At 37.6% G+C, this 27,068-nt stretch overlaps 1 protein-coding gene across 5 annotated transcripts in view; it reads left to right on the forward strand.

Annotated features, from left to right (window-relative positions):
* The window catches only part of ESRRG (estrogen related receptor gamma), a 591,202-nt gene that overhangs the window by 239,870 nt on the left and 324,264 nt on the right, over window positions 1–27,068 (forward strand). Inside the window, exon 4 of one of the 5 annotated variants that reach the window (XM_079107169.1) lies at window positions 11,391–11,595. The exons of the other annotated variants lie outside the window; for them this stretch is intronic. The gene's annotated coding sequence lies outside the window, so the exon portion shown is untranslated. The remainder of the gene's footprint in view (window positions 1–11,390; window positions 11,596–27,068) is intronic. 5 annotated transcript variants of the gene reach the window in all.

Genomic DNA, 27,068 nt, shown 5'->3' on the forward strand with positions numbered 1-27,068 from the left:
ATCAAAGAATTAAAGGCAATTTAATCACAGATGCTGGAGTTTGAAGGCTGTAAGGAAGCCATGTGGAAGAAGAAATACAGACCTACCTTACATACCTTTGGAAGATACTATGAAACATAAATCTTTCTATTACATGGGACAGCTGGCATATATGATTTTAATATGGTTCTAGGAAAGTTTAAAATGGAAATTCTATAGAAACCAATATGTATGCTTGTAACTTTCCCTTCATAATTACATATTTCAATATTATCAAGGACATGCAGACTTAAATAACAATAAGAGCGTTCTTTAAAACATTTACCATATCAGTATCACTGCACAATACAGAGCGTATGTGTGCACATATCTTCTTATATATGAACACATGATCGACAGCTACTTATAACACTGTCTGATAAAATGCATGTTTGTGGATACATAGCTTATATGGGGGACCTTTTAGTAAATATATTCTTGATGGTGTGTTCTATAATATTACTTTTCATAAAGTGGTAGGGATGATATTTACTACTGTTAAACAGCATGTTCACAATATTTGCATTTACTGAGCAAGAACTAATGGTAACAGAACTTCTGTGTCAACCCAAATATCGGAGCAGCTATTTCAAGGATAGTTTATAATTGTATATTCTAAAGATAAACTGGAGACTCTGCAAAATGTCATGCCTTCTTTAGAAGACCTTTCCTTAGGCATTTTTGTTGCTGTTACTATGAAGTGTAAGACTCTGGAACATGTACAATATAGGAAATAAGTATATTAAATATGGATATAAAAGATACTAATGTTACTTAGTATAGACACTCAGCATATAGGAAATGCAAAGAAAATTTTAGCTCTGATGTCTCAAAAGGAATGCCACTGTGTGAAACATTTTGATGTTTCAGGAGAAACTCAGTTTTTCTTTCCTTTTTAGCATTATTAGTCAAGTGGTAAGAGTAAAAATCTTGAAAATTAAATATTGTGTTGGGTTATATTTTTAATGTGCATTGAAATTTTGGATTATACCAATTGCCACAGCAATTGAATCATATTTACTTTTTAAGTGTAATCTGTTTGTTCCCCTCCTCTTTTAATTGTAACACAAAGTTTTCAAAGACAAAAAATGAACAAAGGCCTGCTATTCCATACGTGCTGTGAAGCCAGGCAGGAAGCTTAGCTACTTCCCACTACAGCGTACTTTGTAAATGTGTTTCTGAAACCCTTAAGGTAAGACTTAAAAAAAAAAAAAATTGGACAATTGTCAAGGATGGTTGATTTTTAAGACTTAACTACCTGAGCAATGTTCATTTAAAATAACATATGAGTCTCAATCAAAATGATCTAAGCTGAGCAAACGGCCGCTTTGTCCTTCCCTTTCAAGGAAGTTCTGAGGTGCTACAAAATCGTGAGAGTGAAATTTCTTTGGTTAGTGCTCTTTATTCTTTTGTGGGAGAAATTTTTCCCTGCATAGCTTTAAAAATAGTCAAGCCTACTGGAAACCTTGTAAGAAACTTTTCTAGTTAGAGTTCAACTTTTTTTCCTCATTCATCAAAACAGATCTACCCAGAAAGAATATGAGGTAAAAATATTTATCTCAGAGGAGTGGAGAGCTTCTCAGGTCATTTCTTGTGGTGCTGAGGTCTGGGATTCATTATGCTCTTTGTGTGGGGCCTCTAATATGTGAAAGTGGTGGAATCTGGGAGTCAAGCACCCCTTTTTGGATCAGCTGCTTCCCCTTGGCTGGGCTTATGCAGTGGCAACTTGCATTCCAAACATGGCCCATCCTCCCAGAGCATCCCAGGTGTTCTTCCAAGATGTCAGGCCCTTGGACAGTGTCTTCCAAGGTGAACAGAGACTGTTAAGTCTATCCTGTTTCTGTGTCCCAACTACAGCCCCCAACATGTAAAGAGATCACCATGATGTTCCTTAGAAAAATGTCTAGGTGGCCCTTACTCTGCTTGGCCTTCTTAATATACTCTTGCTTCTGGTCCAAATGAAATTTTTCAGGAAGATTTTTTTCTGTATCATTTTTATTTTATCATTTCCTTAAATGTTTGTTGTGGGCTATTGTAGCAGCATTACCCCCAGATGTCTAGAATCGTCAGAAAGAATAATCAGGATCCTTATGTGTTACCTGAATCCACGAGCAGACATTTGTAAATGGCTCTTGTAAATGTGTTAAATGTGTTAAAACAGCACTGACCTCCTCATAGGTAATTCTGTTAACAGGATTGGGCTCTGGTTGCTTTTTACTGACTTGTTGATTTAGGGACCAGCTGCCTCCTAGGAAATTGTGATCAAATGCTATAAAAGCAGAACATAAATATGTCAAATGCATGAGTAGGAATTGGGAAACTTGATTTGTCCTGTGATCCAATCTGGATTCAAGATTGGTGCCACTTGAAATTACTCTCCTTAGAGAACTTGTTAACCCCCACCCTAGATCACTTGCTTGTGTGTGTGTGTGTGTTATACAAGTATAATTTCATCCCATGTCCTTCTAATCCAATTTTTACTATTATGGATTTTTGGGTCCTGTTCTTCTTTTCTCTCCCAAACACTCTGTAACTCAGAGAGGGTCAGGGGTGTTGGAATTTCCCAGATGCTATTTCATTCTATTAAAAAGACATAACATATTCGTTCGAGAAGTAGAAATAAATAAGAATGAACATGGTAAGATGATTTGGAAGAAAACACCTGAGCACAGTGTTGAGTGCACTGAATGGAGACATACAGTGGAGATGAGGAGAGCAGAAGACATGCAGAATCAGAGGTAGAGAAAGTCCTGCCAAAGGGCTGGAACTTAGAGGAGAAATAAGAATGAGCGAGAGGAAAGCAAGCCAGTGAGGATACAAGGCGTTGAACTCAAAGGGAGCAGCAAAGAACAAAGCCATGATTGAGAAAGATATATTAGATATTAAATCTTAACTATTCTTATTTGTTTTTAACTCAAAATATCGTTTCTATTTCTCAAAAAGGATATAGGAGAAAAAACAGTTGAAGTATGGCAGAACATGGGAATAAAGGGTCTGAGTGGATAGACACACCTTTGCCTGATTCTTAATTTACTCCCTGGTTTTGATACTTAATTGCTCCCTGAAGTGTTGGTAATTGTCTGTAAAACACTGAATTCTGCACTGAGCATGAAATCTGTTGAAAGGTGTGGAATTTTCTGTAGGAATGTAGTAAAATTTTGAAGAGAGAAAATTCTCTGAATAAAATAAAATTGCATTCACCTGAATTTTGTTGTATTTCAGCGTGACCTTATGGAAAGATAAATAAAGCTTTTCAAAAGTGCTGTAATTTCATTTTCTAAACTGAATTTTCCCATTATGTTGTCTATTCTCACGTACATAACAGTGGTTTTAAAGGTGTTAGTCTAGGACCAGCACCATCAGCATCATCTGAGAACGTCTTAGAAATGCAAGTCCTTAAGCCCCATCCGTAGACCTGCTGAATTAGAAACTGGACATTTGTCCTAACAATCTGTTAATTGTCTCCTTCAACTGTGTATAAAATTTAAGAATAATTGGTTCATATTCTTACACTCTGTCTGAAACACTTCATATTGTCATTAAATAAATTAATTTTGTATTCATGTTTTGTTTCAGTAACTTTTCCATTTCCATGGACAGTGATCTGATCTTTGTTTTAAAAAGTTCTGTTGATCTGTAACTGGCATATATTAAACTGCACATTGGACGTGTTCCATTGATCAGTCTTCACACACACACACACACATACCCATGAAACCAATGCCGTAATGAAGACAGTGAACAAGTATCTCACCCCAAAAGTTGTCATGTGCCTCCTTAAAATCATTCCCTCTGACCCCTCCCACTTACCTGCTTTCTGTCTCTATAGATAAGTCAGCATTTTCTAGTTTCATGTAGGTGGAATTCTACCATGCACTCTTTTTGGATCTAATTTGTTTCAGTCAGCCTGATTATTTTAAAATATATCCGTTGTTGCATATATCAGTAGTTTTATTGCATTCATTATTGAGTTCTACTTGATTGTATGAATATACCATGATGTGTTTATTCGGTAATCTTGCAGTGGACTTTTATGTTGTGTCTAGTTTAGGCTATTAAAAAAATGAAGCTGTCATGAAGTTCTGTGTATAAGTCTTTATATGCCCACAAGCTTTCGTTTCCCGTTGATAAAAACCTAAGAGTGTAGATCATATGTTAAGGGTATGTTTAACTTTTCAAAAAGCTGCCAACATTTATCAAAGTAGTTATACTATTTTATACTATTTCCTGTTCTCGGCAGAAGTCTATGAACCATCCATTTGCTTTAAATCCTTAGTATAAAAAAATTAGTATATTCATCCTTTTTAGTTCAATTCTTTCTAACAGGTGTGTAGCAGAATCTCACCTTTGTTTTGTTTTGCATTTTTGTGGCACTGGGGATTGAACCCAGGGCCTCTCACTTGTTAGATAATTGCTCCACCTTTAAACTATGTTCCCCAGCCATTTTTACTTTATTTTGAAACAGGGTCTCAAATTGCCCAGGGTGTTTTCCAACTCGTGATCCTCCTGCCTCATCCTCCTGAGTAGCTGGGATTACAGATGTGTGCCACTGCTCCTGGCTTCTCATTATGGTTCTAATTTTCCTGAATGACTAATGATGTTGAACATCTTTTCATGTGCTCATTTGTCATTCGTGTATTTTTTTTTTGAAGTGTCTCTTCAAATTTTCTTCCCTCTTTTACATTTGGTTTTGCTTTCTTATTGAGTACTGGTAATTCTTTCTATATTCTAGACAAAATCGCTTTATTAGATTTTATGATTTATAATATATTCTGCCAATGTTGACTTGTCTTTTCATTAACAGTGTCTTTGAAGGAGCATCAGTTTTTAGTTTTTAATGAAGTCTAATTTATTAATTCGATCTCTTATTAATCTTGCTTTTGTTTTACCTGAAAGAAAACATTTTGACTAGCTTAGGTCACAAAGATCTTGTGTCTGTGTGTTTGAGAAAGATATAGTGGAGTTTTCATTTATTTTACTCAAAACTAACAATCTCTACTTTTTAAATGGAATATTTAAACCACTTATGTTTAATGTGGTTCTCGATATGGTTAGTTTTAAATCTAGGATTTTGTCATTTCTGTTTTTCTCATGGTTCTTTGTTTTCTTTCATTCTTCCCTCTTATTTTTTGCTTTCTTTTGGATAATTGAATAATTTTGTTATGATCCCATTTTGTCACCTCTGTTGGCTTTGTTTTATTCTTACAGTGGTTGCTTTAGGATTTATTGTGCATATCTGTTGCTTCTTACTGGGTATATTTGAATGTAATTATACCACTTCATTTACAGTTTTAGACTTTCAATGGTATACTTCCACGTGTTCTCCCTTGGATTTTCTTTTTCCTGTGATTGTTACGTTTTATGTTTGTTACAAAAAACATACTATATAGTTGTTACTCATTTTTGTTTAAACAATAAATTATCTTTTAAAAAGATGTAAACAATATAAAAAATATGTATGCATTAACTAATTTACTTGTCATTTATGGTGTTCGTCACTACTTTGTATAAATGCAGATTTCTTTCTGTTATCATTTTCTTTCTGTTTCAAGGATTTTCTTTAACATTTTTGTAGTACAGATATGCTTGTGATGAATTACTTCAACCTTTGTATAGCAGTAAAATGTTTTGTTGCCTTTTTTTTTGTTTTGTTTTGTTTTTGGTTTGTTTTTGTTTTGGCAAGGTATTTCAAATTATCACCTGACATTTTTTTTCTTTCATTACTTTAAATGAATTGCTCTACTTTTCTTACTTGCACTGTTCTCAATGACAATCTGCTGTCATGCTTGCCTTTCTGTCTCTACTTTTGTATCTTTTGTCTCTGGCTGCTTTTAAGATTTTTCACTTTAACAGTAATTTTGAACAGCATGATTCTGATGTGCCTTGGTGTAGTTTTCTTTATGTTTTGTATATTGAAGTTTGTGGATATTCATTGATCTGTAGGCTTATAGATCTCCCTTGCTTTAACTTTTGGAACATGTAAAGTATAGTTATTATTGTATTTGTCCATTTTCCATTGGTATAATAAATATCTGAGTTTCAGTAACTTGAATAGAAAAGTGGTTTATTTAGCTCATAATTTTGGAGGCTGAAAGTCCCAACAGCATGGCACCAATTCTGGCAAGGGCCCCCATGGCTTTGTCACATCTTGGTGAATGACTTCACATGTAAGAGGGACATATATGGCAAGACAGGAAGCTGGAGACCAGGGAGCAGCCAGGCTCACTCTTTCATATTAACACCTCTTGGTGGGAACTAACTCGCTCCTAGGAGAACTACCTTCACCCCTTCCAAGGGCAGCACCACCAACAACCTAACTCCCACCACCTTTTCAAGGTTCTACCACCTTTCAACACTGCTACTCTGGGAACCAAGATCCTAACTCATAAATCCCTGGGGGTGCACACTCAAACTATATCTAAAGGATATCAATTATAATAAAGTATTTTAAACTTCTTTTCTGCTAATCCTAACATCTGAATCAATTGCCTGATTATTTTTTCTTCATTTTGGGTTGTATGTTCCTGCATTTTTTTGAATGATGGTTAACTTTGCTTATACTCCAGCTATTGAGAACTTTATCTTTTTGTATGCTAGATAATTCGTATTTCTTTTAAAGTCCCTGAGCTTTGTTCTGAGATGCAGTTGAGTTATTTGGAAATAGTTTGGAATGATTTTTAGGATTTTACTTTTAAGATTTGTTAGGTGAACTACAGCAGGACTCAAGCATTATTATCTACTAATACGTCACAACCTTTCTGTGTACCCTACCCAATGCCCCATTAATCGTGAGGTTTTCCCATCCTGAGTGATGGGAGCAGCACTCTTTTGAGCCTTGTGTGAACTCTGGCATGGTACCTCCAGTCTTTTTTGGTTGGTTTTTCTGCAGCCTTGGATAATTTCCTCACATGCATGTGCTCATTAGCATTCAGCCGAGTACTTGAGGAGGACCATCTGCAAATCCCCAGAGTTCTCTTGCACTCTTTTTTCCTAGTAGTCTATCCTTGGGACTTCAGCAATCCTGATCTTCTGAGCCTCTCAGCTTTGTCTCCTAAACTGAAGGAGTTTGCTGGGCTCTGCCTGACTTCACGTACCAGCATATGGCCTAGAGCTTCTCCCAAGGAAGTAAGCTGAAACAATCAGGTTATACCTCACTTTTTTCTGAATTCTCAGACATCACTGTCTCTCCTCACCTCCTTCTAGTATCTTGTGAATCATTCTAAAATTTCGTTTGTGTTTTATTTAAGATGTAGGGTAAACCTGTAGGCAGAATGCAGGAGTGACTAATCCTATTTATTCTCATTCTCTGTGTTAGAGCATTTTACACAGAGCTGGAGGAGAAGGTTAATAACAAGTGTTCACATTTATCAAGTATGCACTTTTCTTAGGTGTTTTCCTAAATATTATACATGGATGAGTTTATTTGATCCTCACAACAACCCCAGGAGATGAGTGCTGTCTGTATTTTACAAATGCAAAAGTGAGGGATGAATGACTGGCCCAAATTCCAGTGCCAGTAAGTGTCAGAGCCAATATATCAGGAAGGTGCCCTCAGCTCATCCCTTAACCTCGATTCACAGAACTGCTGTCTCATACAAGAGGCTCACCAGAAGAAGAGAATGGTCACAGCCTGGAACATTTAGTGAGGGTGTTTTATGTGTTCACTACAGTGATTCATATCTGAGTTCGGACACTTAGGAAATCACTGAATCTCCCTGAACTTCAGTTTCCTTGTTTGTAAACAGGGAATTACCATCTCTAACAAGAGAGTTCTTGTGAAAATGAAATAAAATCGAAAGTGTAATCAACCTATTACACTACACGATCAATTTATTAAAAACTTGCTGATAAAAGTTGAGATCTGGCCATGGCCAGCACTTGAGAGGCACTCGCTACTAAGCAGAAATTAAAATTTCTGGTGCAATTCTAGTGAGGACCTTATTTTAATCCCAGTGTGTAGTGGTGTAGCCTTCCTACCCATCTTTGTATCTCTCCTTTACAATCACTATTGAAGAAAGAGTTATTTTCCCCCTTGTCTTACAAATGAAGAAAATGAAGCAAAGAAAGGTTAGAAGATTGGGGCAAGACCTGAAGATTAGCAGGTGGCAGAGCCAAGCTTGCCACTTAGGTTTTCTGACTTATTCAAGTTGTAATACTAAGGACAGAATGTCAGTCAAAATCTGAAAAATTCTCTGAGAAAGTTCGTGAACTTTTAAGCTGGTTTATTTATGTTGTAAATGTTGCAATTAAATCCCAAACAAGTAATATATTCCCAGTAAATGGATGTGCGTTTTGTTGAATGAATCCTTACATTGCTGAGAAGGAAGAATGGGTTTTTTTGACTCTAGCTTTTGTGCAATATTAGCATCTGGACTAGACTTAGTGTTCAGAATGCCCTCTGACTCCCCAAGATCCCCAGAGATGATGAGATACACAGAGTTGCAGAATTAGATTTTTCTTTCTCCTTCTAGACTTTTATATTGTGTGTGTGTTAAAGAACACTTTTAATGTTTATTTTTAAATGTGATACTATGTGGGTGATATTGGTGCATTTCTTTTGATGTGTCCAAAATTTAAAGCTGCAGGCAATAGGAGTGTTGAAGCAAAATTGGCCCTAGACAGATAATAAATTCTAAGCGGGGATGCATAAATCAGCAAAGGGTATTTTTTAAAGCCACCCCCTCCCCACAAAGGGTAGTTAAGGGAGAACAGGAAAGAAATGTCTTTGGAGAATTGTTTTCTATCAGTTCAGAAAATAGAGGAAAGCATCCAGCGATACCCAGTGCTGGTTAGCAGATTGTCATTTTTAGATTTGATGTTCCAGGGTTTAATTGTCTTTCATGTGAACAATAGCAGACACTCTCTGGTGTGCTATGCTAGCATGATAAAAGGGGGTCGTTCTTGCATAGCAATGCCTTTTTTTATTATTAGCGTAAAAAATTAGCAAGCTGGAAGTCGTTAGAAGGAGTTCCACTGGCATTAATTGTAATGCAGCCTGAATTTGTTTGCAGACCAGTGCAGCAAGACAATAGCAGGGAGAAAAAAGAGCAATATTAATAGCCTTCTACTTATTGTATCATTTTAGTGGGCCTTAATAAGGTGTCTGCTGTCAACCGGAATTTATTAAAAAAAAAAAAAAAAGACATAGTAATTGATGTATTGCAGTAAGTATGGAAGAGGGCTCAACTTGATTAATGTATGAGTTGGCTTTTTAAGGCATTTTAAAAAGGCTTCTTAACTGGGTCTTAAGAGACTGGCACAAGCCCACTGTAAACTACCTCTTTGCCGTTGGAAAACAGCCTGACAGCTGCTGACGTCTCTTGTGGGTTTTTCTCTTTTTTTCCTTCTTCCTGATCAGAGAAAACTGAAGTAATATACTCCTCGTCAATAATTGCAGTGCTTAAAAATCTTATAAAGGGATTTTGACTCTTCTCTCCAGAGAGAACTTTCCAAAGGTTAAATTAGTTTTACTTGTGTGTGCTTCAAATATCACCACTTTCAATAAGGAATGGATTTGGTTTTTAAATAAGCCGCTATTTTGTGGGTTGCCAGAACCTTGACCCTTTTTGACATAAACTGTTTTGATGTCAGAAATGGACTACATCCAAAAGCAATTTCAGGTCAAGATGAGTTTCTTCACTGTAGCATGGATTGTGTTTTTTCTGTGTGTGTGTGTGTGTGTGTGTGTGTGTGTGTGTGTGTGTGTGTGTGTGAGAGAGAGAGAGAGAGACAGAGAGAGAGAGAGAGGGAGGGAGGGAGGGAGGGAGAAGGAAATAGATATAAGAGAGGCAGATTGATTAAGCAACTAGTAATACCTATGTGAAAAAAGTAACATATTTCCCAGGAAATTTTCCTTCATATCAGTTTCAGATCCACTCATTCACTTTTCCTCTTGCTTTGCACACTGTGTATCAACTCTACTCGATTTTCCTGTCATAAAATTTTTTTTTTTTTTTATGAGAAATAAAGCACCTGACTCACAACCCCAAGGGAGATAGGGAGAAAAAAGAAAAAAGGAGAAAACTGAAATACTCTACCTCTTTGGTATCCATAGGTGTCAACACAATGCCCCAGGTAGTAGGGCACCTCTTTTGATAATAAGAAAAAGAAGACATTTGAAGAATCCCAAGCTGGTTGAAAGGATCAGGCTATCACGGTACAGGGTTAAAGGAAGCACCTCATTACTATTCAGCACCATTTCTTGAGTTGAGATAAAGTCCATAAACATGAGAGAAGGAAACAATACCGGAAAGAATGGAAAAAAAGCACACTTTGCACAGACCTCTGCTCACCTGGATTTTCCCATCAGTGGCAACTGTCGGGAGGCATGTTCTGCATGTGCGTTGGCAGCATCTTTGCAGCTGGGCTTATCTGGTTGGTTCACAGGTGTACGGCCTTGTTTCCCAACTGGGATGGGACTTGTAGGGCAGTGGGCGTGGATGACTTGCAGATGTCTCAGAGAGAATTCTATCTCCCACATGTCACTTCTTCACTTTTTGTGACTGGGGTAGTGCCTTCTGGATATTGAGTTTCCAGAGCATTTTGTTTCCTACTTTAGCTGGTTATGGTTCCTAACTCACTTTTTGAATTTGTACACTTTTCTGAATCTTTCAGAGTGACTTTTCTCGTTTATGAACCAGGAAACAATGGTAGTCACAGAGATTTTTCTAAGAATTAAATGAGATCTTTCACAGAAAGCACTTATCCCAGTGTCTGGCACCAAATAAGCATTCAAGCCAACTATAATCACATCAGCAGCAACTCTAAACTGAAGGCAGGGCTCTTGTTTGTTGTTTCCCTGAGGTGCTGTTTCCAGGAACATGGCTTTGTCTCTAAGCTTTGTTATTGTTCAAGCCAACTTTGATGGGAATGTTTTTTGTTTTGTTTTGTTTTTCTTCTTTGACTCACAGTGTTGAATTCAAAGGTATCAGTTACTCATAGGTCCTAAGTGATTTGGGGGAAAAAAATTACAAGCATGACAAATTCTTCCAAAATGGTGCCTCACATTAACCCAAAGAGCATAAAGCCTAACCTGACATATTCTTCAGCCAGGAGCTTCCTGTTGGCTCACGGGATATTTTCAGAGGATAGCACTTTTTGAGACCTGAAGCCACGTAACTGGCCATTTCTGATATCCGTCAGCTGAGACTGCCAAATGTTCACGAGTAACCCCGTTGGGCACCATAAAGGCTACCATTTCCCACCATGTGCACCCATTTCTTTCTTTCTTTTTTTTTTTTTTCCTGCCCAGAGAAATTAAAGTACAAAGGGCCGGTATGCTTAGACCAGACGGTTAATTCAACTGCACTTCAGCAAAATTTATTGGGTTCTCATTTGTGTTCATACTTGTGTATACCTTTGGGTGTCTACAGGTATTTGATGCTCTAAGATGCACAAAGGTGGGTATGACAACTCCCTGATATTTAAGAAGATCCCATAATAAGAAAGACACATGGGGAGACTTCGTGACTGCTGAAGAAGCAGCCAACTGAGCCTAACTCCCAGCTTCTGCACAAAGTAACTGAGGACATTATGACCGGGCTTACCCTATACACGAACATTATCACACTGTTTCAGGTGAGATCGAAGACACAGGTTCTAGAAGGGGGAGGCAAACTTTTATAATTGTAAATGGTACAATATGTCTATTTCTTAAAATGGTTCCATCAGATAGTAATAACAAAGTCTCTATTTCTGTATCCAATGAAGCAATATATAAGCCGTTGCATCATTTTATCAATAAATTATTCTGAATTGCTTAACAAGTAACAGATAAAATAAAAAGATTAAAGCTAGAGGTAGTGCTCAAAGCAGCTCACTGTGGAGTGTTCCACTGGGACTTTTTAAAGGGATGGCAACTTGGAGGACCGGCCAGTTTAGCTGGTCTAGAGAAGACAGGTAGAATGTGATGGGTGAATGTATTAGGAGTAGGGACAAGGGAACACAAAGTGAATGAGTCTGTGAAGGAGGAGGGTTTAGGATTCTGAAACTGCCTGAATAAACACAAGGAGGAAAAGCTAGAGTGGGGTAGTGAATACAAACCCAGTGCGATTACTAAGTAGAACACTAAGTCACCAGCAAAGTATGAAAGATCTCAACTGTTATACAAAAGAGCCTGGACTTGATTATTTATTATGTAGAAGTATGCCTTGATGGACATTTTTGAAGTTCATGTGACATGATCCACACTGGATACTTGAAAGCCAATTGGCAACATGTGAGGGGTGGGTTGATAAAGGCATGAAGCCTACTCTAAAAGCTAATCCTCAATCAGGACAACCGTCATTTCCCTTTTCTACCAGTCAGTTGGGCTATATCACTGGTTCATAAAGGAGGCTTAGCTGTTTTTCATCCTTTAATTGATTCATTTTTTTGGCATAACCAGGTTACAGACATTTTAGATAATGTGTTTGTGTCCTGGACTGAGATGCTACCAGGTTTGGTTGCAAAGGGCAGGTTTCTCATAGGCTGAGATATTGTAGGTTAAAAGCACTTCTATGAAACCCTATTGACAGAAAACAGTGAGCACCTTTTGTCTTCTCATAGGACAGAAAGAGGTGAGCTAGGTCTCTGGCCTCTTCTAAGGCCACTGATCACATCTGTGAGGGCTCCACCCAGTGGCAGTTACCACCAACAGCCCCACCTGCTCTCTTCACATCCAGGATTAGGCTGTCAACATATGTATTTGTGGGGAGCATAAACTCTTAGTTCATAATGAACAGTTCTCTGGTAAATTGCTGTATTCCAAGACTGATTTAATGCCAAATGGAAGGGGAAGAAAGCAAATGCACCTCAGTGGTTTCAGGTCATGCTGATTCAGAGCAGGCAGCCTTTATTAACAGGCAGACACTTTGAAAAGTGTTGTTATTTCTTTGGTACAAAAAAATTATATTTCTAAGTAGGCACAGATCTACTTGTGTTACATAGATAACTTGTGTGCTAGTCTAGTCTTTCCAGGAAATCCAAAAGGAATTCAGAAAAAGATTGTATCACAATATCTGATCATGTATAAAATATATTTTGTAAAAGGAGGGTTTTACTTTTATTGTATTTAATAAACTACTTATATAAACTAGTACATATAATCCAAACGTTTTTATATTTAGTTACCAATTTCTTGAGGGTCATATCTTTAAGACAAGATGAAACACTCATCAGATTATCGTCTTGATAAAATATGGTGATATTGTCTTAGCAAATCTCTTAACTAAGGGATATTTATATAGATCTTTTGTCCCTTTCATTTTTGGTAAATGTTTCCTTGGTAGATTCAGATGGCCAATAACATCAATCTTTCTCATTTCTATTTTGGAAAACAGCAAGGTATTTATTGCAGATTATATGAAGAATTTAACTCCTAAGGAAAATAATATATATATATATATATGTTTTTCACATTAAACTGTTGTTTTAATATTGCACACATTGAAACGCCATCAACAAATGCACCTTTAAAATTGCATGAGGTGGTACCCACCTGTAGTTCCAGCTACTTGTGAGGCTGAGACAGGAAAACCACATGAACCCAGGAGTTTGAAGCCAGCTTGGTCAACATAGCAGCATAGTAAGATTCCATTTGGGGGAGAAATTGAAATCCTAAAATAACTAATGAATTAATGTTTTCTTCTGGAGACAAGGAAAGGTAAGAGGTAGCATTTATTATACACTCTATTCAGATTAGGTAAAAAAGTAAAAACCCAACTGTCATTTAACAAACATTTTCACAGTTCATTTCATTTGTAGAGAACTGCAATACACAAAAAGTGATTTTAAAGAAAGTATTTATTTGAAAGATGCTGGTGATTTAAACATCTCCAGTTTAAAATTGCGTGTATATTTCTGGATGAAGTCTCAATGAAAATATTTAGCTTATGATAAGAAGAATAAGATGTTCTGTAAAACTAGTAAAAGAAATTGTATCTTGAATAAGGATGCAAAATTAAATACATTACAGTTTTCAGAATCCTCATTTATTTAGAACAAAACTTTGAAAGTTTAATTACAAATATTTGTAATAAATCATCCACTAAAGCAAGAAACTTCACAAAATTCTTATTCCTGAAAAAAAAAAAAAAAAACTTTCATAAAAAATCATGTCCTATCTTAAACTCAGGACATAATCTGGAAAACTATGGTATAGACAGTTCAGTGTTGTTGCTTTGTGTAAGCCACCTCGGAAGAATCTAGACAACCTTCCTTAGAAAGAGGAAGGCCCTGAAACTAAAGCAGTTGCCATTTCTCAATAGCTTAGGAACTCGGGCCTTTCTATTTTCTTATTAATCTGTTTTCTGAATAATCAGTATCAAAGCAAGTGTTTAAAGCAGATTGTTCCTGATAGCCAATGCTGAAATGAAGTGGGAAGAACCCTTTTGATCTCTTGGGAGTAAACTCTGTTTGCAGATAATACCTCACAAGAGCGGTTCTGTTCATTCACTCTCCAATTTAATAGGAGCAAGTGAATTTGAGTTCAGCAAGAGATAAATAAATAAATAAAAGCCTTATATAGGCTTTTGAATGCATACCTTTAAATATCAAAAGATAATGATTTGTACAGCATTGCTGTATAATGCATTTCTTGTCTTCTATTGGGTTCATGTGACAAATTCCAGTTGATAAGCCTCAGACTCTGGAGTCAGTTGTCTGGCTAGTTATTAAGATTAAGATAAGTACTAAGAATGAAAGATATAGTGCATTGTACTACCTTTATGGGATTGGGTCACCCAGGATTCTGAGTGTAAACAATGAATTAGTTCACCCTGACTCTCTTAAACCTGAGGCGAATACTGTAAATACTGGTGAAGTATGATTAAAGATTATTTTTAATAGAAAATAATTTTAAATTACAAAAAACTCTAAAATATGCATAAATGTGGCAATAAACTTATAGAAAAGAGATCTGCTATCCAATTTTTCCTTTTATATTGGTATTAAGAAATAAAAAGATAACTAATGGACCATAGATAGTTCATATCAAAAAGACATTATATTCTCATAAAATATGCCAGGAGGAAAAAAAAATACAAGGTATTTAAGTGCAGTTAGGGTATTTTTAAGATGAAAGATATATTAGTAAATAATATATTTCTAATGCATATGCAAAACTAATATTGCCTGTTAAAGGCTAGTCACTAATTTTTCAATGAGTGGAAAAAAGTGCATGTACTGTTTCCCAAGCTGATGGAATGTTCCAGAGGCACACCAAACAGAGACAAATATTTTTTAAAGTTCAGTCAATGATTCACACTAAATATAGTAAATATGAGCTTTGCTGCAAATTGGTAGGCAACATTTCCAGCACTGCAAAGTTTAGCTGTCTCTGAGATTGCAGGAGGAGTGATAGAAAGGGGTAATTTAGCAAGCATACCATAGCAACATGCTGCGCAGTGTAGAGCACTGGGTAGCTATTAATTTTTGTTAATGAATTTAAAACTAGATGTATGGAAATGGTTATATGAAATGTATACACTGCTAAACAGTTAACTAGTCCTTAGGGCTTAAGTTTAATTATCTATGTGTAAATCATTTTGAGCAGGGCGACCTAATGAGTCAAAAAAAAAGAAGCCAAGAAACTCATGTCTAGCTTTGTAATGACTGCTGAATACAAGGAGCAAGTAAGAGAAACCTGCAGATAGAGGAAAAAGTTCCCATGTTCTTGGAGAGCTCAGGCCTCTTGGAAGCTGGTCAGGGTAGTGTCACTTGCTGTCATTCACATCCCAGAACCCTTTTGGTTAGAAGAGATGGTCAAGCGCTTTGGGTGTTTCTGGGTGTTCTCCTGTCTTCAAGTTACTCTCATCTGCCCATCCAGGGGATATTTAGTAATGTCTGGAGACAGTTTTGTTCATCATAATTGGGTGACTGTCACTGGCATCTCATGGGTAGAAACCAGGGAGACTGTTGTTAACTGTCCCACGATGCACAGGACAGTCCCCAACAGCAAGGAATTATCTGCCCCTGAATGTTAACAGGTTGGGGACCACTATCCTATGTCATCATTTTTTGACAGTCTATGTTTATGATATTTAAAAAAAAAAAGCAGCTATTACAAAAGAAGGAAAGAATGGGGTGTTGCACTTCTGCTCCCTTAGTATGCTTTTGTCTTAGACTTTTCGAGATAATAACCACTGCCACTGTATTTTGTTTGTTGCTAGGGCTTGAACCCAGGGACTTCTGCATGCTAAGTGCATGCTTCACCACTGAGGTACACCTCGGGTCCCCTAGCCACTGTGTTTCTTGCCATCCAAAAGCCCAGTATCTATATATGAACATGGATTCTTCAGCTCAGTGGTACTGATGCTCTGATTCTATGAATGATGAACAAGTTTACCTGGAATTTAATATAACCTCCTAACACTAGAATCAGAGACCTGGACACGCCCAATTTTGAGAGAGAGTATACTTAAGAATAATGAAAACAGCTCTGCTGACTCAAGAGCCGGGACTAAAATGACTCATGAGATTAATTCCAGCCCCATCATCTCTGATTGGTTGTAGGAAAAGGGATGTATTTGTATAGTTAAGAGCAAAACATGACAGAATGCAAAAAAAACGCTCCCAGTCCCCAGAAGAAAGTCATTTTAGGAATTAAAATTTATCCCTTTTCTTTCTACTTCCTTTAAATCATGGTGCCTTTTGGACTCCCTTGAGAATGTATTGAGATTCCTTTTCTGCTAAGAATAAAGATAAATAGCAAATAGGCTCTCCACCCCTGTACAGTTTATTAAGTAAAACTAAAACTGGAACATAATGCCATGTGAAAGCAGATTTATAGTGAAAATACTAAGCATTACCTGAACACTTTAGATAGAATTTGTTTATAGCCTCACGCACTTTCAAACTTTAGTAATATAGAGCCCCTGGTAGCAGGAATTGTGTACAGCAGGCCTTGATGTACTGTAACGGGTGTCATCCCTTCTCCTTTGTGGCCTACATGGTCATCATGATATATGATTAACAACCTTCCTGTCTTACTCATTTTGAAATAAGGCAGCAGCAATCACCCCGATGCTGACTACCTTTGAATTACTTACCTGGTGGGAATATGGAGTGAGCAAAGTCAAAGCCTTGAGAATTCAAGAAACTGGGTGGTTTTCTTTTTTTTTTTTTTTTTTTTTTGGTTTGGTGACTGTACTGTTGCAATCACTATCACTGGAAACTTATGATACTGAAACTTTTCTGCATCTGAATCAGGTATAAAAAGTCTGTCTTTGAGGAGAACTGCATAGATGAATGCCAAATGAAACTGAAGCCCAGGCTCAGCCTCATGATACTTCACTTTCCCTCTGTTCTGGGGAATGTTAATAGTGTCAAGACTCCTTTAAGTCACTAAGTTATTTTGTTACTGTAAATACTCAAGCAAAACAACCATATTTGAGATCACTGGATGTTTATAAAAAGATCTTTTGTTCAAAATGTTCACATCTGGGCTGGGGATGAAGCTCAGTAGTACCTAGGGTGCCTGAGATCCTGGGTTCAATCTCGGGTACTACAAAAAAAAAAAAAAAAAAAAATCATCTTCTTTCACTCAGTGAGTCCACTATTGGACACTCTGATAAAATACTCAGACATCTAGACCAGTGGTCTAGATGACAAACTATTGCCCTTGGGCCAGATCCTGTCCAATACCCATAGTATGAATAAAACATTATTAATGTGTAATTACAGATATTTATTTTTATGTATTATCTATGACTATGTCAAAATTGAATAGTTGAGACAGAGACCATATGACTCATAAAGCCCAAAATATGGAAAAAGTTTGCTAAATCCACTAGACAAAAGGCATATGTTGTTTCCTTGTTTATAAGTTAAAAATTGGAATAACCATTATAGGTAAGTATTAACTAGGTGGCAGTAAGTCCCTGTCATAAAGCACTTTGTCCTGCCCAGAATGTCTATCAAGCATTTTTTTCTTGGTGGTGCTGGGGATCTAACCAGGTCCTTGATGCATAGTAGGCAAGAGCTATACCACTGAGCTACATCCCCAGCCCTTTCATCAAGAATTTCTCATCTCAAGATGGGAAGTATTTCCACAATATAGTAAGCAGGGAAAAAAAAAACAGATTTAAAAACTAAATATACATAATATCAACTATGTAAAGATGCCCAAAGAGAAGAGACTAAAATAAAGCAAACTATAAATATTTAGGTACTTCAGAAGTATGCATAATTTAAATTTTCTTCTTTTTACTTGATCACGATTTTCTTCTGTGTTCCTTAAGAATTTCTTATGCTATGAGGAATCAAAAAGTCTTAAATTGTTTCTGTAATAAAGAAAAGACGAAAGATGCACCTGCAGGAACCTTCTGTAGATTGTTCCCTTCTTGGTGCAGTGGAGGGCAGCTCCTCTTTCCTTTGCTCAGAGCAGGAGCAGGACTAGCTTGGGTGGAGGACATACGACTTTTCCAGGAGAGTAAGGTCAAGTTCACAACTCCTTCCAGCTGCTGCTTCTACAATATGGAGTTTTATCACATTAGAAAAGACCTGAGAGAATGTGGTGTCTGAATTTGAATGTTTTGGCAGGACAAGGATGAATCAGAAAGTTCCAGAGTAGGAGTGCTTTTGGAGGAGGGGAAGACCAAGTCTGGTTCAGCCTTAGAGACCACTGAATGCTTCAGGGTAGAATCAGGAGAACAATACAGCCCACCAGTGGCAAAAGAGCACAGGATGGAAGAGGCGGGAAGCAGCTTCCCCCTCTCCCAGCTCTGCCCAAGGCCACCCTCACGCTGAGTCAGGCTTTTTCTTTGAGCTCTCTTGGGCCTCCCTACCAAAGTCAGTGATACCTGCAGTCACCAGTCTTGTTTTCTACAGGAAGTGTAATAAATTAAACTCTACAAACATTGATCTTTATATTCTTAGATTCTTTATTGTACCACTGATAAAATTAGGTGAAGAAAATTTGTGTCATTTATAACACTGTTCTGATAAAGCCTCTTGTGTGTTTGCCTTTGGTTGAATTAGATTCATTCACATCTAATGTTCGTAGCTCCCCTTCTACATGCCAAGTGCTATTCTTAGCACTTAATATACAAAAGTGAGCAGGATGGAAAAATAGTTTTATGAATAAATATTTTTATGAACTCATGAACCTTAAAGTACTGGGGTGGGAAATAGACAACAATCATATATATACACACATACATAGGTATACATGCACATTCATGTAATATTTCAGACAGTGATAAGTGAAAGGAAGACAGTAAAGCAGGAAGCTAGTGACTTGGGAAGAGGGTAGGGAAGGTGCTACTTTAGATAAGAATCATCTAGGGGGGCCTCTGTAAAGAAAGCTTTCCACCTGAGACAGGAATAATGAGGCAGAATCAGCCAGGCAAAGATTCAGTGCAATTCAACTAAACAAATATTTGAGTTGTGCTAGGTATTGTTATGTTCACTTGGGTTATATTAGTGAATGAAACAAAGTCCTTGCTTCTAAAGAGGCATCGTTTTTGAGTGTGTGTGGTACACATATTACTAATTTGTGCACATTTGCACACACATACCACTGCTGTGAAGAAAAAGAAAGCACAAATAGCCTGAGTAGAGTAAGGTACATGAGTCTTAGTTGTAACAGAATTAGGAAATTCTCTGTAAGACTGTATTCAAGTGGGAAGTGGAAAGGAGACAGAGTCTGAGTAGAGTGTCTGAAGCAGATGGCACCAGTGGAGGGGAGCTCAGTGTTTAGATGATAGAAGATCAGAGCCCAGGATGCAGGTTCAAGAGCAGAAGACTCAGAACATTCAAGCTTGGCAGGGTGTAGCACATAAGGCCTTTAAAGTGAACAGGTGAGATTTTGATTCACTTTACAATAAGCTAGATTTTGGGGAGGTTTGGAGTTGAGGAATGATGCTATGTGATTTCCCCTTAGCTGTGAGACTTAATAAAAGTAGGCAAGATGGTAAAAATGCTTAAACTAGTGTTTAAAATATCTGGACAATGACTATCTATTAAGTTCTCTAATCAGAACTTTTACTTGAACTGACCTCAGAAAGAATGAAATTGGGGGAGGGTCTGGTTCTTAATTCCCAGCCCTGTAATGAATTTCAAGTGCTGTCCTCTGCATTCGTGAAGAGGTTCCTGTGGCTGGAAGGAAGGGGAAGCAGAATTTTTCCTCTCCCTCTTTCCTTCCCTCATTCTCTTGAATTTATTAAGAAAATTTTGTATTTTCATCTTCTGAGTACTGCATATTAAGATAACAAGCTCAAAGAAGAATGCACCCAAACAGTGCATAAGGTAAAATTAGGACAATACTTGGATTCCTGAGGACTGTAATTAAAGCTATCTGGATTAAAAAAGAGTTATTTCACTTCAGATTTATGTTCCAAGGAAACAAAAAGGGAAGAAAGAATGGGAAAGTGAAATACAGCAAAAAGAACTCTTAATTCCAATGTATTCAACTCACCCATCAGAAGAAATGGCATTAATTCAGGTACCCAATTACAGTAATGTGGTTCAGAGCACCTCAATAGGTGTTTCAATCTCAAGCCAGGACTAACATTTGTAATCCTTTAAATGCACTTAAGAAATTGATGTTACAGCCCCACAATCTGTTAGCAGCCTTGCTTGCTGGATGATTGCAAAGTATCCCACCATTAATTGGATCATCAGAATGTGATCCGCGTCCTGGTCCCTGGATTATGGAAGACTGACTCTGCTCTGATGTGTTGAACCAGAAGCTCCTTTTGTGAGAGATTTTGACCCTTAATGTAGATAAGTGGTATTTTTCATCAATCTTAGCTTGCATTAAAAAAGGGGAAATGTCAATTCAATGTGGGGCATTTAACGTAATTCAACATCTTTTAATTTAATACCTTGGAAAACTTAGTCTCTCCGACCTGCCTAACACTTCTGCTGATGGAATATTTTGTTAAACCCTGTTGAAAAAAGGTTGTCTTCCATTTGTTAATAAAAATCACAATTTTGAAAGTCTCTATGCCATGTGTAGTTGTAAAAAGACAAAAGACAAACAGAAACCTTAGAAAACTTATATAAAACATAAGGGAGCAAAATTCCATTTCTTAACAGCTCCCTGTGTTGGGAAGTTTTTGAAAAGATACATAGAGATTTTTAGAAACTCTCTCTAGTTAGTTTCCTGTTCACTAGTGTTTGGGCTATGGAGAAATGAGGTGTTCTGATTGTCTGATCATCTCAAATTAGGGAGAAGGCAAAAATAGTCATTTTTTTTTTTTTCTCTTTAAGGCAAAAAGAAAGAATTAATGCAGATCAGTGTTTATTCATAGTCACTATGTTTTTTGATGGTATGTATTTCACAGGTATGAGTCCACATTCCAATTTAGTGGGGTTTTATGGAATTCTACCAGTTAGAAGCAGAATAACATCCCACCATTAATGTATTTCAGTGCATATCTGGTATCTGAGGCAGTGAAGTGGTCTTTTGCAAATCTATAGTGCCTTTGCTTCCTGGCTGAGTGTTGCTTCCCTGCCAATAGGAAGATAATGATACATATCTTTCTGTGAAAAACCATTGAAGACTCGACAAACGGCCAGGTCAGTCTCTGGCTGGGTTGCTTTAGAAGCACATCACATATGATCTAATTGAAGTCTGATGATAGTCTGGTTGCTGCTGCATCTCCAAGAAGAAAGTATATCTGCCTTGCTTTTTGTAGAAATGTTACTTTTTTTTTTTTCTCTTTCTGTGGTGCTGGGATTGAATCCAGAGCCTTTTGCGTTCTGGGCAGGTGCTTTACCACTGAGCTATACCCCTAGTCCCATCTGTTTCTTGTTTTATGATTGCTAAGGATTGGACAGGGAAGTGGAGTTTGTGATGGAGTACAGGTACCAGCTCCTGATTCTCTGAAGACAAATGGATCCCAGCAATAGTGGCTGCAGCCAGCATCCTGGTACTCCCGGTCTGACAGCTTTGGTTTCAGACTTCAGTATGCCCTTCTTTCCTAATGGGTCCCTTGATAGTGAGTGCCATGCAAGCACAGGATGGATGAAATACCCTATGGGCCTGCGTTGGATGTCCCTTGTGAGCAGTGTCTTCCTGAACTGTGAACCAGGGTTCTTCTAAGCTGCAGGAAGAGGATATAAATAACAACTTTGAGACAAAAAAATGAAGTTAAGAATCTTACATAGGACTGGCACAATTAATAGGTTTATAGTGTAGATTTCCTAATTATGAGTGTCTGGCATTAGTAATGAACTTTGGTTTGTTAGATATTTAATTTTAGTCTTTCTTGCCAGTATGAGTAGTGTAGAAAAAAATATATTCTGGCCTTACTTTGTCCAATCCGGCAACAGACTTCTAGGCAAATTAATTTTATTATCTCTGATAGCCAAAACTTTATTTTGGGGGGTTAATTTAGCTTTGAAAAATGAAAAATAAATGTGAAAACTGGACTTTGTCATGGAAAATAATCTTATGTATATCCTCTATGCCATCTCAAGGCCAGATATTTTCTTCTTCTTTTTTTTTCTTCTTTAAAATATAAAGATTAATAAAGACTTGATGCTTACTTGATTTGCTGAACTCATATGAACTAACACGTACATTTCCCAAAGGTGTTTTGCTAGAAGGAGACACTTACCTTTTTGTCTTTTATTCCAAACTGCGAGCTACATCTGACCCCACAGGCTGGAGGGGAGGTTAAGAGGTGCTGGTGTGATAAAGTAAACTTGCCATAAGCTACCTGTCTTATTGTTTCAGGTTTTCACCTGGCTTGCCACTGTCCCAGAGCAGGCATTATTCTTAACTGCTCTCCAAAGTGGGCTGAAAAATGCTCCTAGACCTTGTTCTTTCATGTTACAGTTCCACCCTAAATGAAGTTGGCAGCTGTTTTTGTCCAGTGCTTGTGTACCTCTGCAGTTTCCTTCCTGATTGAATTCCTGTAGAATCCCCTAGGACAAGGATGGTGTGCAAACCAGTGCTGGCCAGACTGCTAGCCTCTGGTGTTAGGAGTAAAATGTTTACCCTGAAAACAGGTCAGTTCTATGCTTTAAGACTTCCTAAAAAAGAAAAAGTACTGTCGAGAGACCAGGACTTGGAATGTATCCTGAGTGTGTGCAGTAAGCATGCATTGGGGCTCATGTGTTCTCTCTCTTCTCTGCCTCCTCTTCCTCCTCCTTGCTGCTTCTCCTTTTCTCACTCTTTCTTGAGACCTTTAGAAATGTCTCTGGAAATTAGAAATTCTATTTTAATTGAAAGATCCAGAGTACCTGTTAACAAAGAGGTTACCAATTCAATTTTGGGTTAGTTTGAGTAATAACTATTTAACAATATTTCAACCCAAACAAGTCTTGTTTAGGGTTGTTGTTGGTTAAAATGTGGTAAACTGAGGACCAAGTCACAGATACCTGTTGTTATGGTTTGGATGTGAGGTGTCGCCTAAAAGCTCAAATATGAGACAATGCAGGAAGGTTCAGAGGAGAGATGATTGGGTTGTAAGTCCTAACCCAGTGAATTAATCCCTGATGGGATTAATTGAAGTGGTAGGGTGTGGCTGGAGGATTGGAATTGGGGTGTGACTTTGGGGTATATATTTTGTATCTGGAGAGTGGAAACTCTCTCTCTGTTTCCTGATCACCATGTGAGCTTCTTCCCTCTGCCACACTCTTCCGCCACAACGTTCTGCCTCACCTCAAGCCCTGAGGAATGGAGCCAGCCTTCTATGGACTAAGACCTCTGAAACCGTGAGCCCTCAAATAAACCTTTCCTCCTTTTCAGTTGTCCTGGTTGGGTCATTTAGTCACAGCAGTGAAATAGCTGGCCAAAATCCCTGTCTAGGCCTGCTGCTTCCCTTCTTTGATAGGTCCAGTGTTGCTCTAAGACTTATCACAGGTTTCAGTCACTGCATTATCAGAGGAGTGTCAAGGTTTCAAAGTCATTATGAAAACCGAGGAGAAAATGACAGAATGCAGGAATGGGATGAACTTTGTGCATTAAAGACAACACTTTCAAGATTGAAAAACAAATTTAACCATTTATGTTACCACACTGAGCTTGTTTGATCATTGCCAAAATAAAAACCAATTACCACTGAATGATATTGAGAAGTTATGATATGGGTAAACAGAGAAACGTCCATCTCATCTTTCCCTCTCAATACCTGCTTTCAGAAGCTGTGCCAGGAGGATGTCATGGGAGGAGCAAGGTGTGTCATCTATTGGGTATTGACTGAACACCAGGGCTAGGCTGGGCTGTATCAGTGACTTCAGTCTGCATTTCACGCCTTCTTCATTACAGCTGTAGAAGTGAAGGGATACAGTGGGGGAGACCCAGTGAAGCTAAGCTCATTTCCAAACCTGTTGTGATAGACTTTCAGCTGTATATGAGTTTAGGGCTTTTAGTGGCATGCCCCTAAATCTACTTTCCTTATTGGAGAAAAAGAACCCCATGGTGTGAAGCTTTTGAATGCTGGCTGACCTCGTGACCTACTTTTGTAAGAAGTCTGTACCCAGAGTTGTTTGATAAAATTAATTTCCGCCCTTTTGCGCTGTTAATTTCACAAAGGACAATTCCCCAACTGATCTGTGGGTCGTCTTTCCGCACACAGGAAGCCATTGCATGGCAAGTGGTGGTCAAGGTTCATGGCCAGGACCCCATCAGTCTGCTTTTTAGCTCCCTCTTTCCCCTCAGGATGAATTCATCTTCTTATCCAGCCTACTACATCAAATACTCCTGATGATCCCGTGACAAGAAAAACTTTGGACTCTGGGCACAAACCTATTGGTTTATCATTAATGTAGGATTTGCAAATCCTAAACCAGTGACTTCCCTGGCCCCACTTCTCCCCCATAGTAATGACTATTGGACATCTATATTCAAGCATGAGATGACAGTTTTAATATTCTAAAAATGAGATTTCCATAGAAAGGTCTACTTTTGTTTTGTTTTTTGGTACCAGGGATTGAACCCAGAGTATCTAATCACTGAGCCACATCCCTAACCCTTTTTATTTTTTATTTTAAGACAGGGTCTCACTAAGTTGGCACCTTGCTAAATTGCTCAGGTCATCTTCCAACTCATAATCCTCCTGCCTCTGCCTCCCTAGTCACTGGAATTACAGGCATGTGCCACTACACCCAACGGGGTTACATTTTTTTTTTTTTAAATTAAATACAGATCTTTACCTGTAACTGGCCCAATCTTTTACCAGATGCCATTTTATATGGTAGTTATTCTTTTTATAAGCTGGTTTCATGCTTGTTCTGTCCAGTTTTAAAGCTTGGAAGCATTTGTTTTTCCCCTCCGATTTTAAGTGTACATGTATACATGTCTAGAAGAGAGCAGCCGGTTTTATCTGGGATTATCATTCTCAGTTATTTCTCTTCTTTCCTCCTTTTGTCTCTGCCACTCAAACCAATTTCAGCCATCTACCAGCTCTCATTTGGGATAATAGCCTCTCTTTTTGCCATCGTCTTGTCATGTTTGATTTGACCGCACGAGGATTTTAAATTAGCCAAAACGTTTGCATGCTGGGCTCACTCTGCTGCCCCAACACATTGTGGAGCCGCTACTCCACTTGATGCCGATATTGATGATTGCTCAGAAAAAAATAAGAAATGGTTGGTGACTGTCATAAAATTCATTCGTGCCATGCCCCTTTTATACAACAGAGAGGGAAAAGCAGGGAGATCACCTGCTTTCCTGCTGCCTTGCTGGTCATCCCATTGTGCTGGTGCCTGGATCCCACTGGGAGATTACAGTCTTGCTAGGCCTGTGATTGTAGAAATAAAAACAGTAAAAAAGTGATATAAAATAATAAAAGAAGTGCAGTTAAATTCAATGACTTACTGCTGATGGATTTTAACTCACTGGTGAGAGAGCAATCTGATTTTCTTCATTTGATTCTTCCTGCCCTGAAGTTTGCTTATTATAGACCAACAGTACTGATTCTTGCCAGACAGAATCACAGAAAGGAAACTAGAGGCCTGGAAAGATCTTTAGGTGGTTGTTTCTAAAAATCTTGCTGTTAATGTCTGAGTTGAGTCTTTGCATTCTCTAAAATCTACTAATTTTCTTCAGTATTTTTGTTAGGCTTATAAATCAGACTCAAGATAGCAAATATATTTCTAATTTATAATCCCATATTTTTGTTAAAATAGCAGCATTGACTGCTTCCTTTGAATAAGCAGAACCTAAAGCTCCTAAAATATTTCACTTGTTTGAGAGGTAAATACATAATTAAGCATGTAATTTTTTTTTTAACACACTGCTTTTTGAGATAGTGTGATTCTGTTGAGCAAGGTTCACATGATTCCAGAACAATGGGATTAAAAAGTAGAAGGAAGCTTCAATAAACCAAGCAGTTTTGTTTGCAAGTCATTGTAAAATTCTTTTAGCTAAGTTCCCTCGTTAGATGTTGTAATACAAATATTCCAGCCCTCTATTTTGTGGAGACTTGCTTTGCTCTTTCACATGACTCCTGTTACAGGTGACTTGAAATTCTTTCAAGAGGCTGGAAGTTGTCACATACTTCATCTTGCTACTCTTGTCTGTTGTCAAGTTCAACAGGCCTTTGGCATCTTCTTTCCACTCCCCCCTCAGGTGAAATGCACTTCCTTTCCAAAGCTGATCCCAGTGTTTTAAGGTTCTCTAAGAGTCAACTTTATCAGTTAGGCCCGCCATTTTTATACATCCCGAATTCCTCTAATTCCAAAAACAAAAACCTTTCCCATACTTGGATAATCACTCAGAGAGCTGTCTTCCTTACTTCTCTCATAATTTCACCATCAATTTTCTCATGAAAATGTTTCATGGATCTCATTTCCACCTAGCCACCAGGACCATTCCTTACCCTGCCTGTATCTCTACCAAACTTTCATTGCAGCCTCTGAGGTTACCACTGACCTTGCCATCTCCAGGTTCATTGATCTTCTCTTGGCCTCATGTTCTTGAAGTCTCTGCTGTATTTAAGAACCCTTTTCTTTCATAAAAAATCATTTTATTAAAAAATTTTAACTGATAAATAAGAACCTAAAAATTATACCTACTTAACGGATACCATATGATGTTTCAATATGTAACATCTTATAATGTTCAAATTGGGTTAAGCATAATTGTCTCCTCAAACATTTATTGTGTTTTTTAATAA

This window comes from Sciurus vulgaris (genome assembly GCF_902686455.1).
Source record: "Sciurus vulgaris genome assembly, chromosome: 12".
In the NCBI taxonomy this organism is placed as follows: domain Eukaryota; kingdom Metazoa; phylum Chordata; class Mammalia; order Rodentia; family Sciuridae; genus Sciurus; species Sciurus vulgaris.